Source organism: Vicugna pacos, chromosome 10 (assembly GCF_048564905.1).
Source record: "Vicugna pacos chromosome 10, VicPac4, whole genome shotgun sequence".
Classification (NCBI taxonomy): Eukaryota; Metazoa; Chordata; class Mammalia; order Artiodactyla; family Camelidae; genus Vicugna; species Vicugna pacos.
This window is the reverse complement of record NC_132996.1, coordinates 65939384-65953479: the sequence shown is the minus strand read 5'-3', so window position 1 is coordinate 65953479 and position 14096 is coordinate 65939384. Positions and strand designations below refer to the sequence as shown.

The 14096-nt window shown below is 50.7% G+C and overlaps 1 long non-coding RNA gene across 1 annotated transcript; it reads left to right on the top strand.

The window, feature by feature from the left end:
• Positions 1-11681: 11681 nt before the first annotated feature.
• On the top strand, positions 11682-12675 carry LOC140699070 (uncharacterized). The gene is made up of 2 exons (XR_012077089.1): positions 11682-11889; positions 12483-12675. It is a non-coding gene; the product is annotated as an uncharacterized lncRNA (long non-coding RNA).
• Positions 12676-14096: the final 1421 nt, after the last annotated feature.

Genomic DNA, 14096 nt, shown 5'->3' with positions numbered 1-14096 from the left:
CGGTAATACAGAGATAAAAAATGTTTTGGAATCAGATGGAATTGTTTTCATACCTTGGCTCAGTGACTCACATGTTATGTAACCTTGGACAAGTTATTTGACCTCTCTTAACCTCAGTTCCTTTATCCACAAAACAGTGATAAGACTCTCTGGTTGCTTTTGTTGAGAGAATTAAATGCCTGGAGAGTGCTTAATAATACGAGCTCACACTTATATAATGTCTACTATGTGCCAGACACTGCTCTACACATTTTATACAAATTAACTTGTTTAATCGGCACAACAAAGGTAGGTACTCTTGTTAACATCCTCATTTTATAGATGAGGTACCTGAGGCCCAGAGAAGTTAAGTGACCTGTTCAAGGGCACAGAGCATGTCAGTGGTGGAGCTGGGCTACAAACCCAGCAGGCAATATGGTTCCAAAATAACATATGCTTGCAATTGCTCTGCTTAGACTAAACCCAGGCCATAACCTTCATAAACATTAGAGGCTATTACTGGACCGCAGAAGGGAATTGCTCTCTGCTCAGACATTCCTTGCCATTGTACTTGGCCCCTAATGTCCTCTGGGACCAAAAGAGCTTGGGGCTGGTATGTCTGTTGACGGCAGAGTATGAGAAGGTGTATCAGGCAGTGAATGTGACAATAGTGCTGTATAACAAAACATGCCAAAACGCTGGCTGAAAATGACAGTCACCTATTCTCAGGCTCATGGGTCTGCAGCTGAGCTGTGCTTGGCTGTGTGGCTATGCTGCAGCCAGCAGGTCCAGATGAATGTCTCAAGCTGGGTCCCAGACTGGTGGGGCAGCAGCCCTTTGGGACATGCTCTTTCAGTGCTTATGGTGGATGTGGGGGATGTGGGTGGGGGGAAAGCACATTTTAAGCCTCTGTTCACCTCATCCCCCACAGGTCAAAGCAAGTCACCTGATCAAGATCACAGTCAAGAACAGGGTGGGTACCCCACCCACCACAGCCAGAGCGAAATATTTTAATCTCTGTCTGTGTGGCTGTCGTGTGGCTCTCTTAGTGGGTTCCAGGCTGGGATGGGGAAGAGAAGTGTTCTCTACTGGATTCTCTAAAACTCAACATCTTTCTCTCCCTCCTTCTGTGGCCACTGCTCCCCTGTGTGAAGGGGGAAATGCACAATACCACTACAGGGCAATGAAGAATTGGGATCAAAATTTCCAACATCCACAGAAGGAAAAGGGTGACTCAGCCTGGGACCAGACATCAGGCTGGGAATCGTTCAAAAGCCCAGAGGCCTGGGCTACTTCCCTTTTTGGAAGCTCCCAGCTTATTAAAAAACCAAGACATGCGAACACAACTTACGATAATTGTGGCATATTTTAGATGTTTACATTGAACAAATTAATGCTTTGAGCACACACACAAATTGCTAAGCAATATAATTATGCTGTTCACAAGAAAATCACAGGATTTATTAAAATTATTAATTGCTTGTATACTATGGGCAGCAGGGTCCAGCAAGGGACCACAGGTGCAAAGTTTTCTGGTTCGTCAGGCCAAGCTCTCTGTCACTGGATAGATGACTTTTTTGGGAGACAAAGCCCCAAGCTTAACCCCGAGGCCCTCATTGTGCATTAGAAGCACCTGGAAGCTTTGCTACAATGCTGATCCCTGGGCCCCTCCCACAAAGTTTCTGATTTAACAGGACTTGGATAGTAGGGCTTGGGCACCAGATTTTTTTTCAAAAACTCCCTTGTGATTCTGATGTGCAGCTGGGGTGGGATGGTCTAAGCCAATTCATGTTAATGGGTTGTGCGGTTAGGCTTACTTGAAGCTTTCAGGAAAGACTCTTACTTACTCTTGAGAGAGAGCCCTGAAAATCTCAGTCTCTCTTCTGATGGACGCAAACAAGGAAATACACTGCCCCCTGCTATGGGTGGCCATCTTGCAGCCATGAGGGAAGTCAACCCTGAGAGCAAAGCGGACATAGGGGAAAACAGAAACAGACAGAGCCTTGATCTCACCATACCTGAAACCTACACACATTCCGAGCTGTACGAGCCAATAAAAATCTCCTCTTGCTTAAGTGAGTTGGAGTCTGGTTTATGTCACTTGCACTTCCAGGCATTGAATAATGAGAGCACTTCCCATGCAGGGCTATGGAGAGGACAAAGGGAGAGGCTGCATGAAAGTGCTCCGTGGATGTTAGCTGCAGAATGGATGCACAGAGAACAGCTGCCCCGAGAGAGGAAGTCCAAGGGCATGTTGCATCACAGAACCTACATCTGGAGCCCATGCATGGCAAGTGCTTGATAAACACCAGCCCGATGGGTTGGACGCTTCATGCTTTCATCTCCCTTTCTGTAATGCCCTGGTCGCTGCCAGATGCCAGGGAAAAGGGTAATCTGATTATCTGATTAAAGTAATATGTCCCCAAGTACCAGCAACTCACAGCTTAAGCCACGGGGCAGATCCGTGTAGGTAAGAGGCTTACCACCCCGAGGGTGGAATAATCAGGTCGGCAGGGGAGCAATTAATTAAACAAACGCTTACTAAGAGCCTACTATGTGCCAAGCCCAGGCAAATGAGAAAGCCTCAAAGCCTTTGCCCTCACCAGAAAGCCCGAAGAGTCTCTGAGGAGGGAAGTAACACATCTGCCTCTTACTTATGTCATCTTCTGCATATCTGGGCCAGTACCATGGGGGTTGCTCCGCGATTCAGCGCTTCTACAATCCACCAAATCCTCTCCCCTCGGAGACTTCCCCACATCCCTGGGGTGGGGGAAGCAGAGACTGGAAGTGATTTTGTGTGTGGTGTTTTCAAAAGTTATTATTATTTTGACCAGGTAATACAGTTCCATGGTTCAAAAACTAAAACGGTATAAAAAAGCAGAGGCTGAGAAATCAACCTCATTCCCACGCTTGTCCCATTCAGCCCATTTCCCCGTCCCTGTAGGCAGCCACATCTAGTTTCTTGGGTTTCCCTTCTACAGCGGTTACAGAGCAAGCTGCTGTCTGTTCTTTCTTGGCTGTTAAATATTCTGATGATCACCCTTGCCTTCCAGCATCATTATGATAAAGTATAAGCGGACATAAAATACATTTTCTCCCTTCTTTTCTTTCTTACCCCAGAAGTAACATTATGAGTACACTGTTCTCAGTCTTGCCCTTTTCATGAAAAAATATCCCAGTTCCCTTTCCCTAGCAGTCTAGAAATCTCCCTTATTCTTTTTTATGGCTGTAGAATATTCCTTCCAAAGATTATTTAACCAAACCCCTATACAATGCATGTTTAAGTTGTTTCCAATCATTTGCTATAATAAGCAATCCTGCAGTGAGTTGCCTCATTCGCCATCCACGTGCAGCTCTACCTACAGGATAAAATGTAGATTCAGGATTGCTGAGTCAAATGGCAAATGCATTTGCAGCTTTGGTAAATAGTACAAAACTGTCCTTCACAGGGAGTGTACCATGTGGAATTCCCACCAGCAATGTATGAAAGTTGTTTATTTTTTTTAAGTGAGCCAAATAAAATACTTTTCTTCCTGAAAACAAAAACATGCTTCTTGTACAAGATTGAGAAAATGCAAACACAAGGCAGAAAAAAAATTACTCTTAATCCAACTGTGCAGAGATCTCTCTGATCCACAGTCTGGCGGATCTCCTTCAAGGCTTGGTTCATACTCCTGTGTACTATTCCATAATCTGATTTATTCATTGAACCAATATTTTGTGAATGGTTTCTCATGTTGGTAAATATTTTTCTACCTTCTGAGAGGTGGTAGAGCAAAGATATTAAGTAAGTGGACCCTGGTTTGTTTCTCAGCCCCACTGCTTCCTAACTGCACAGCATTGGGTAAGTTGCCTAAATGCTCCCCATTTTCGTCACCTTATTTTAAATGGGAATCATAAAATCACCTACCTCATGAGGCTGCCATCAGTCAGCGACATCAGATGCACAAGCAGGACTTGGCACCGTGATAAAAGGGAGCTGATACTGTGTCATTTTTGACTGCAGGGTATCCCCTTGGATAGGAGTGGCATTGCTTGCTTAACAAGTTCCCTATTGCTGGACATCTAGGTTATTTCTGCTTTTTGTTTTTGTTTTTTTTGTTTTTTACTGTTTAGCAGTGCCTCAATGATGCAGCTTTGTGACTGTTTTGCCCAGGTCCTTGGTTATCTTCATGGAAGGAGGTGAGGGGGCAGCGATGACCCACCTCTCACAGCTGCTCAGGATCTACCCCACTGTGCCCCCTGGAGCTTTCCAGGGTTGATTTTCACACCCCGGCCCTTTGCGCTTTCCTTCACGCAGGCTTGAGAGGCAGTGTCCACGCTCCCTGGTGTCTCTCTCAGCCTGGGTAAACCAGGTCACCCACCACCTGGGTAAACCAGGTCACCTCTCTCAGCCAAGAGAACTTCAGAGCCTTAAAACCATCTGTCAACTGATGAATTGATTTTTCAAGTGTGATATAGCCATGCAATGGAGTATTATTCAGCCATAAAAATGAGTGGAGAACTGGGACAGGTACAACACAGTTGAACCTTGAACACATAAAGGGAAATGAAAGAATCTGGACACATAGAGCCATGTATTGTATGACTCCATTGACATGAAATTTCCAGAAGAGGCAAATCTGCAGAGACAGAAAGTAGATTAGTATTGCCAGCGGCTAGCGGGAAAGGTGATGGGGAGGGACCACTAACAGGTACAGGGTTTCTTTTTGGGGTGATGAAAATGTTCTACAATCTGATACGGTGATGGTTGCACCACCTGGTCGACACTCTCAAGCCCACTGAACTGTACACTTTAAAGGAAGGAATTTTATAGACTACACAAATAAATAAATAATAAAAGGCAATCAAGAACACCTGGGCACAGGGAGAGGGAGGGAACCCCACTGTCTTACCACCTAGCAGAATAAAGTTTAATTTCTGCGTCGTGGCCAGCAAGGCCCTCCCCAGTCCTCCATGCACCTTAGAACCACCGGGGAAGTTTTAAAGTCCCAATGCCTGGGATGTACCCGGAGCAAGGAAATCCACCGAATCCAACGTGCAGCCAAGACTGGGAACCAGTGCCCGCAGGGTCTTCAACAACACCAAACGAAACATCTGGCCTGACTGAGGAGGGCTCTGAGGCCCAGGAAGGTGAGTCAATGTTATTGGAAAGTCACAGGCTGCCCCACTTGGCAGAAACATTGCCTCTTGCATAAAGAACATGAGCCCTGGAGTCAGGACAACCTGGGTTCAAATCCCAACTCTTAATGACCTAAACCTCCCTGAGCACCAGCTTTCTCAGCCACAGGCTTGGAGTGTCTACTCCCCAGAGATCAGACAAGACGCCACATGCAGAGGGCGTCTCCCAGTATCTGGCACATTATAAACGCTTGTTTTAAGCAAATATCTAGCAGTTTCCAAAGTGCTTGGAGAAGAGCAAGGGAGCATGACCCCTAATCCAACACATCTGCCCTTTTATACCTTCAATAATCATAATAATTTTTAAGTCTTGCTCATTCCAGGTACTTTGTGGCAGAGGGGCTGTCTTGCCACAGGTCCCCTGACTGATCCCTGTTTCCTTTCTTGTGGGTGAATGTAGGGGTAGAAGTGGGTGGCCCAGCCTCTGCAACTCTCCTGGTGGTGGGCTTCTCTGGAGTGACAGACTTCTCTCTTCCCTGCTTCCCCAGCATCTAGCACAAGCTCTGGCACTTAATAGGGGCTCAAGAATGTTGGCTGAGAGGGGAGGGTATAGCCCAAGTGGTAGAGCGCATGCTCAGCATAACAAGGTCCTAGGTTCAATCCCCAGTACCTCCTCTAAAAATAAATAAATGAATAAGCCTAATTACCTCCCCCATCTGAAAAAAAAAATCGTTTGCTGTGGGAAGTCCAAGGACGGAGCAGCCCGGCTCCTGGTGGGAGATTTCACGTGCATACATGCAGTCCCCCATGGGGCCACTAGGGGTCTCCATGCTCCGCCAGATGGCTCCTCCAGGGTCCTGCCAAGGGTTCCACTAGCTTCGGCTGACGTGGAAGGAGGGTCCGTCCCCCTGAGCACAGGTTGGATGGCAACAACCCCCTGGTCTCCAGGATACCACCGTCCCCCCTGCTCCCCTCTGAGGTCAGATCACAGATGACAGTGAGGACCAGATTGTGAAGCTGTCCAGCACAGTGTCAGTGAAAGGGAGATGGGTCCTTGTTTGGGGGGTGGTTCATGGCTGAACACCTGCTCCGTGCTAACTCTTTGTGCCAGTTTATTTTCTTTAATCCCCACAGCTACAATCCTGTGAAACAGACGTTGTTTTCTCCATTTTATAAATGAGGAAACTGCAGCTCAGAGAAGTAAAGTGCCAGTCACTGATGGGGCTCAATTCCAGCTCTACTGCGCCTGGTTCCAAAGTCTGTGTTCTTTCCCGGCAGATCTGCCTCCCTCATCACCCCTGGGGCACCTCAGGCCTGGCTTCTGGAGGGACTGACTGTCCCTCACCTCACATACTCAGTCACTCAAACACACACACACATACACACAGACACACACAGACACACACACACACACACACACACGGACGCCCCTGTGTGGAAACTCAGAGCCCAGCTGACATGTCTCAGTCCCTCAAACCAGGGTTCTCATTAAGGCGGAGAGCGTTGAGGAGTTATTACAACAAGATCAGTTGCTCTAATCTAACCATCTCTCCTTTTTTAAAAAAAATTTCTTCCCTCTGAATATACTTTACATCAAGGGCTTGTCGTCTTGGTGCCTAGGAGAACTCTGCTTTTCCTTAAATGAAGGCTCATTTATGGTCTTTTCCTGTTATTACAAAAGCAGTTTGTTCCACTGCAGAAAACACAGAGAGGCCAAGAGAACAGAAATTCCCCCATCCTGAAACTCCTCCCTCCCTCACTGGAGAATGTCTGTCCCTCTCCCCCACCACAGAGCCCCGAAATCCCCTGTTGTGTCTGAGCAGTTTGCCCAAGACAGAACTCCCAGTCAGAGGCTGAATCCTCATCCTGTCCTTCCACTGGGTCCTGGAGTCCTTGGGCAGGACCTTCCTGTCTTGAGGTAGGCACAGGGATGATCTCAAAGGGCCATTTGCCCTGAAGGTTGAGGACTCTGGGTCTGTCTGGAAAGGTTCAAAGCCCAGGGCAGACCCAAGGGCTTCCTCTCATACAGGAAAAATGAATCTGGGCCTGGGGTAAATAAGAGGGCTGTCTGGAGCTCCCGGTCACAAGGGGGTCTTCTGGAATAATCTGGAGACTAGGGAAGGCAGAGTAGGAGAAGCCCTCACCCAGCTCCAGCACTGAGCAGACGGACAGCCTTCCTGAGGACAGACCGCTGACCTACTGTAAGGACCCGATCAGGCCCAGCTTCACGGGGTATAACCTCTGCCGTCACTCAGGGCCGCAGGCTTGGTTTAATGTTCTGCTGTCTCCGTCTTGAAATTCTTAACAATTTTTGAACAGGGGCCCCACGTTTTCATTTTGTACTGGGCTCTGCAAATTATGTAGCCTGCCCTGCTTCTAATAATAAGAACTTTTACTGATATAGAGCTTGCTGTATGCCAGGTACTACGTGCTTCTCCTATTTATAATTCTTCAGTCCCCCACAGCAGCTGCGTGTGAATTGTCTCTCTTAGACTCAGTCAGTCCACATGACAATGTTTACTGGGTGCTGGCTGGCACTTTATATATGCTGACACCCCTAAGGCTCTTAGCAATGCCAGAGGTACTGTTACTGTCCACATTTTATACAGGAGACACTGAGGCCCAGAGAAGCTAAGCAACTTGCCTGCAGTTGCAGAGCTGGTGAGGGCTCACCTGCTATTTGAATTGAGGCTTCTAGCCCCTAGTCATCCTGCCATTGTATGGGGAACCAGCTGAAACTCCCGCCCCTTCCTGCCTGGGGAGCCAGGGGAGCCAGGGGAGCCAGGGGAGCCAGGGGCCCCGCCCAGCCTCAGCCCCAGCTGTGGTGGGTGCCCAGCGGTGCCCAGCAGCCCCTGTGGGTGAGCTGTCAGTTTCCATTCCCTCCGCCTCCTGATTCTCTGACAGCTGCTGCGCTCTGCCACCTCCTGTGCCCAGGTGCACGATCTGCTCCCCCCGCTTAGGCGTGGAGCTGCGGGGCCAGGAAGTGTCACTTTCCATTTCTCCCCCAGCACTGAGCTCCCCATACACTCTGGGCCGCAGTTGTGGCTCCAGGGACCCTGGTCCATCGGTGCCGGTTACCACTGACATGACAGCCCAGGCGGAAGGCTCTGATGCAGCTGGAAATGGGGTGGGCAGACCGGCATTCAGAGATGTTCACAGGCTCAGGCTGACTCGCTCAGCTTCTGAATCTCAACTCCCACATCTGTACAATGGGGTTAAGGAAGCAGGCCCACCAGTTAAGAATTCAGGGTCTGAGAGTACACAGTCCTGAGTTCAAGTCCCAGGTCCAGCATTTACCAGCCATATGGCCTTGAGGAAGTTGCAAAATCACAAATCCCATCCTACGCAGCTCCAGTGAAGCCGTGGCACAGCCTCCTCTGGCCCTTAAAAAAGCACAGCCTTCTCACAGAGTCAAGGAGTGAGGTGCGTCCACGGAGCATTACACTGGGACGCCTTGGGAGCTATGGGCGTGCAGGGGCCTCGGGGCATGAGAAGGCAGGGGTTAATCTGCCTCTGGGAGGGGGTGGGAGGAAAGCTTCTCAGAGAGGCCTGGGCCTTTGAGGAGGTACTGGTGCCAGGCAAGGACTGCTGTAAATGGCAAAAAGATGACCCCGAGGGGAGGGGAGGATGTGGGGGAGTGGGAGGAACAGGGAAAGGGGAGAGGGAGGAGGAGGAGATCTGTGAGAGGCTGAGCAGGGAGGAAGTAAAAGCCATTCAGCCAGGATACGGTCCTGGGAGAGCTTCCAGGGCTGGCTTCCCCTGGCTTCCTGGAGCCATCAGATCCCCCATGTGGATCAGTTTCCTAGCGTCACACCTAAGTGCGTCCTCACTGCCCCGCACGCTCATGGTGGAGGCCTCCCTCCGCAAGGTTGCCTGCCTGGGAGGGGGCACAGCTCTGTTCCCCCACAGCCTCCCAACTATGCACTCACACCCCAGCTCAGCCCACCTCCCAAGGGCCTGACTCTATCCTTTGGACCCTTTTCCTTTCCTTTCACGTGTGTGTGTGTGTGTGTGTGTGTGTGTGTGTATGAGTCTATTCAGGGTTGTGTGATCACACAGTCTCTGTCTTTGCCTGTCTGTGCATCTGTGTACTTGTGGATGTTTCTTAAAAGCTGGTGTGTCACAGCATGTACAGGTGTGTGAGTGTAACCCCTTCAGATGCTCAGTGAGGGGGCAGCAGGGGGAGCTCCAGCTGCCCCCAGATAAGCACACAGCCCAAGTGAAAGGTGAGAGCCTACTGTGCAGACACAGCCTCGGGCTGGGCCCAGTTCCCCTCTGGTCTAGTTCATGCCCCCAGGGTCACCCCACCAGCACCGTGAAGGAATTCAGGAAGAACACTTTTCATTAGAGACCAAATAAACTGACCCTCTGGGGCTGGGGCTGGGAACTCCCCTTCCACATCCTCCTTCTCCACTGGGGGAGGCCTCATTCTTCTGCCACCCCGCCCCCAGCACACATATGCAGTTTCCCACCCAGAGCAGGAGCAAGGTCCCACCTGGGGCTTGGATAAGCAGGACCTGGGGCCTGCGTGCTGTGGGCCAGTGTTGCACGGCCCCAACTTAAGGGACAGCACAGCCACCTCAGGGCTCACATGGGGCTTCTGTCTTTGGGGAAAGAGATGGGAACAGAGGTATCACTGCAAGCATTGGAAAAAGAAATCACATCCTATATTGTTTGGCAGGAAGGTTAATTGGATGCGATCGTAAGCTTGTTCCTGGGACAGGTGTGTTAATAGCGCTAAAAGATCTGAAAATGCCCAGAGCCACATGGAGGAATTAATAGGCCTGGGAAGTCCAAGGTCACATGGCACAGCACCCAGGAGTGGAAGGAGCACTGGACCAGGAGTCTGAAACCTGGCTCCTCACCTCAGCTCATCCACTAGCTTGCTGTGGCCCTCAAGCAAACTACTAGCTCTCTGGACCTTAAAAAACATGTGCAAGGTGGTGTCTGTGTGCATGGCAGGGTCACCTGGCACCCGACTGAAGCCTCCACTGAAGTGGTCCTGTGCGTGGTATTATTATCAGCATCTCCGTTTGGGGAATGAGGAACCTGAGGTTCCCTGAGGAGAGGTGACTTTTGCCAGAGCTGGCCGTGATGAGTCAGTACTGGGCCCCGATTCCAAGCTGAGAGCCTTACATTAAGGGGCTAGACTGGAAGGCTGATTATCCTCTGCCCGAGGAGACATTCCCTTGGTGCCCACTAGGAGGCGCCCCAGACTGTCTCTCCTCATTGGCACCATCATCTTCCTCCTCAGGCAGGTGGTCTCTGAGCTAGGTAGGGCTGGGGGCCAGCTCCTGAGGCAAGGTCAGAAGGCACACTGGTCCTTCCTCGCCCTCCCAACCTACTCCCCAGAAAAGCCTCCTGCCCTCACCTTCTAAAGGTGAGGGAGGAAAGAGGTGTCTCAAACCCACATGGCCCATTGGATCCCTTCCTCAGGCCCCTTGGGAGCCCTATGGGCCAGATTGGAGTTAGTTACAAATGTCAGAGGCTCAGAGAGGGTTAGGAACTTGTCTGAGGTTGTCCAGCCAGGTCTGTCTGATTCTAAATGCCAGAGCCCACTCTTGGTTCAGCTGGGGCTCAGGGCAGACACACTGGAGCCAGCCTGTCATGTGACCCACAGGAGGCAGGAAGGTCCTGGGCAGCTGGGCCTATGAGCCCTGCTGGTGACAGAAAGGCTGAGCCTTCCATCTAGTGTCCCTCTAGTCACTCAAGGGTCAAGGGCTCCATCCGCCCAGTCAGGGCTGGGCACGGAGGCTTGTGAAAGGGCAGGGGAGGTACTCAGCTGGCAGCTGGTGGGTATCCTTGACACCGGTGTGGATGTCTTTATCTGAAAAGGGGTGTGTGCGTGAGGGGGAGCAGAAAGGGTGGGGATTGGGCTCAGGACCCCCAGGTCACTCTGGCTCAGAATCCAGATTTGTCAGCATTTGGGAGGAATGAGGGTGGTGCCGACAGAGGTAACTGGGTGGGGAGAGGTCTTCAGGGATGGGGGTGGGAAGGTTGTCATGTGGAGGGGTGGGTTGAGCAATGGCTTGGAGTCACTGAAGGATCCATTGTGAGTTGGTACAGAGCTGACAGGAGGGGCCAGGCTGGGTATGGGGAGGTGACAATGACATTTAGTGGGGGACTACAGGGCCCTCTCCCCTTGCTTGGCTTTCTGAAGCGTGGATGTTTCTCCACCTCCTGTGGTGAGCACCTGGACCTGCCAGGGAAGCAGGAGGGAAGCCGACTGTCCAGGGAGGGAGCTTCCTTGCCTCCCCAGAGTTACAGCAGCTCCTGCCCTCTTACCCAGTCAGGCAACCCCGGCCAGGACCCCCCCAGCATGGAGACATCTAACTCCACCGCGTTACTCATGTCAGCATGCAATGATGGAGGCAGGGTCAGGTCCTGGGCTGGGCTCTGGGCTCTGGGGATGGAAATGAGCACAGCCCAGGCCCCAGGGCACGTGGCAAAGCTGGGGAGATAGGTGACCACCCAGGGGCATTGTGATGAGGCTGCTCCAGGTGTGGGAGCTTCATCTCCCCCATAGACAGAAGCACGAGGGGAACATGGGGCTAGAGGAGCCGTCCTGGAAACTCCCAGCCCTTCCCCAGGCAGGTCACAGGACCTGCTCTCCCAGCCTGGGGCCCCTCCCTCCTCCCGGCAGTGTGTCCAGGGGCACCTGACTTGAACAGGCTATAAATAGAGGGATGACGGAAGGCTCCAGAAGCCCAAGGGAGGACAGGAGAGAAGGATTCTGATTCTTCCCAGAGGGGCCCAGTGAGGCTGCACTGACAAGGCAACAGTTCTATGGTGAGTCTTCGGGGTTGAGTTAGGAGTCCCTCTGGCTTAGGAGACCTGGGAGAAGGCCTTCAGGTGGAGGGAACAGCCTCCAAGCAAGAAGTGCAAGAGGCAAGAGGCTCAGAGGGGCTGGGCCAAGCAAGGCTGCAGGGGGTTGCGGCAGGTGATGAAACCTAACTGCCAAAGGGCCTTGAATGCCAGGGTAAGGCCTTTGTTCTGGGGTCTGGGTCTTACTCTCAGAGTAGTTCTGGTTTTGTGGTGGGGAGTCCAGACTAACACACAAGATCAAGTTGAAGGCAGTCCCAGGCTGCCTGGAGCACGGTGCCAGAAAGTACATGGCCATCCCTCTCCAGTGGAATGGAAGAGCATTAAGATGTGCTAGAGACTGCTAACTATTCCCCAATATCTGTGCTCCCTGTTTCCTTTGCCGCAGAACCCCTAATTTTTCAGCCGGGCATATAACTGCTTGAAATAAAGACATTTCCCAGCCTCCCTTATAGCTAACTAGGGCCATGTGAATAAGCTCTGTAACTGGGATGTAAGAAACGTCATTTAAAGGCAGGGGTCTGCAACTGTTTTGCTTCTTCTTTCTTTCCATTGGCTAGAATATGCATGTGATTGCTGGAGCTGGAGCAGCCATCTTGGATCATGAGGTAGATGCCATGTGTTAAATGCGACCAAGCAACAAGAAGGAAGTGATTTGGGTTCTGATGTTCATGAAGCTGCCACATCAGTTGTGGACTAGATACCTCCAAATATTGTTTACCTGGGAATGAAAGAGACTTCTTTATTGTTTGACACACTGTTTCTTTGGGGTTTTCTATCTCCTTCAGATAAACATAATCCTAAACAACACACAGGTCAGAAGTGAACCTCAAGAATCCTTATAACCGATTGTTCTGCCACTGAAATAAATCCATAAACAAAACAAAACAAAAGAGGAAAACCCCAGGGGTATTTACATCTGTTAAGCGGTAACAACAGGCATGCTATAATTCCATTCCATTCCAGGTACCATCTCTTACTCACTGGACCCTTTCCAGAGTCTCCCTTCCTTGTAGTTTCAATAGTGTGCTGTGCTTGGAAATGTGCTGTCTCTGTTGCAGATAATATAAAACATCTTGAGAGAGCTTGGTTCCCCTGAGGAGTAAATACACGAGAGAAACTTTAGTTAGCCCCCTTGGCATTCCTGGATGGATCCTTTTAACCCCTGTCCCAATACCCAGGGTTCTGGGGTCTTATCTCTGCCATGATGACATGATAGTGATAATAATCATTAATAATAATAATAATGAAGACCCTATAGTAACTGACTCTCTCTGAGAGAACTGGTCAAGTGGCCTCTCCCCCTTGGCTGAGATGGAGATGGAGAAGAGTACAGCCCTTGGCTAAGGATTTAATGGAGCCCTTTACGGGAACAAACCTTCTCCTTGCATGACTGAGGGAGCAGTCGTTAAGGCCTGGGCACTACTCTGCATGGTCATACCACTTACTGGATGCTGGCGGGAGCTGTGTCGAGAAAGGGAAGCAGCTGGGAAAACATTTCCCTCCTCCTTATGCAGCTTGGGTCCTTCTGTCTCTGAATCTTCTGTTTGCCCTGCAGTAGCGGCTTGTGACGCTCCCAGAGCACGTCAGCTGGGCCAGGCTTGCAGAGGGTGGCTGGGGTGGGCCAGCAGGGGCTCTCCCAGGGCTGCCACCAGGGCCAAGCCTACCCCTCCTTCCTGCGCTGGGTTGGAGGTTGGAGGGCACCTGGGCCATTCCTCGCTATCCTGGCTCCTGGGGGAAGGCCCCTTCTGGTGGCAGGGAGGCAGCTTCCCAACAAGGAGGGGCGGAGTGGGATTTGCACCAGGTGTGGTGGGAGGAGGCAGGAGGCAGGAGGCTGGGTTAATGGGCTGTGCGATGAATGAGTGATTGGAGTCAGGCTGCCTGGCTCCACCACCAGCTCTGGGATGTGCCCAGTGATTTAAGCTCTCTAAGCCTCAGTTTTGTCATCTGGACGAGGAGGAAATTCACAATACTTTCCTCTGAGGGCTGTCCTAAGGGTTCACTGAGGTAACACGTCAGGTTTTAGGATGGGAACGTGGTGCATAAAACAGGCTGGAAGAATATCTGCTACTAGTTATTGTTGTTGTTGTTGTTGTTATTATTATTATTATTATTAAATTATTTATTGCAAGAGAGAAGCTCAAACTCAGTGAGCCCTCTCAGTGAGGGGAACA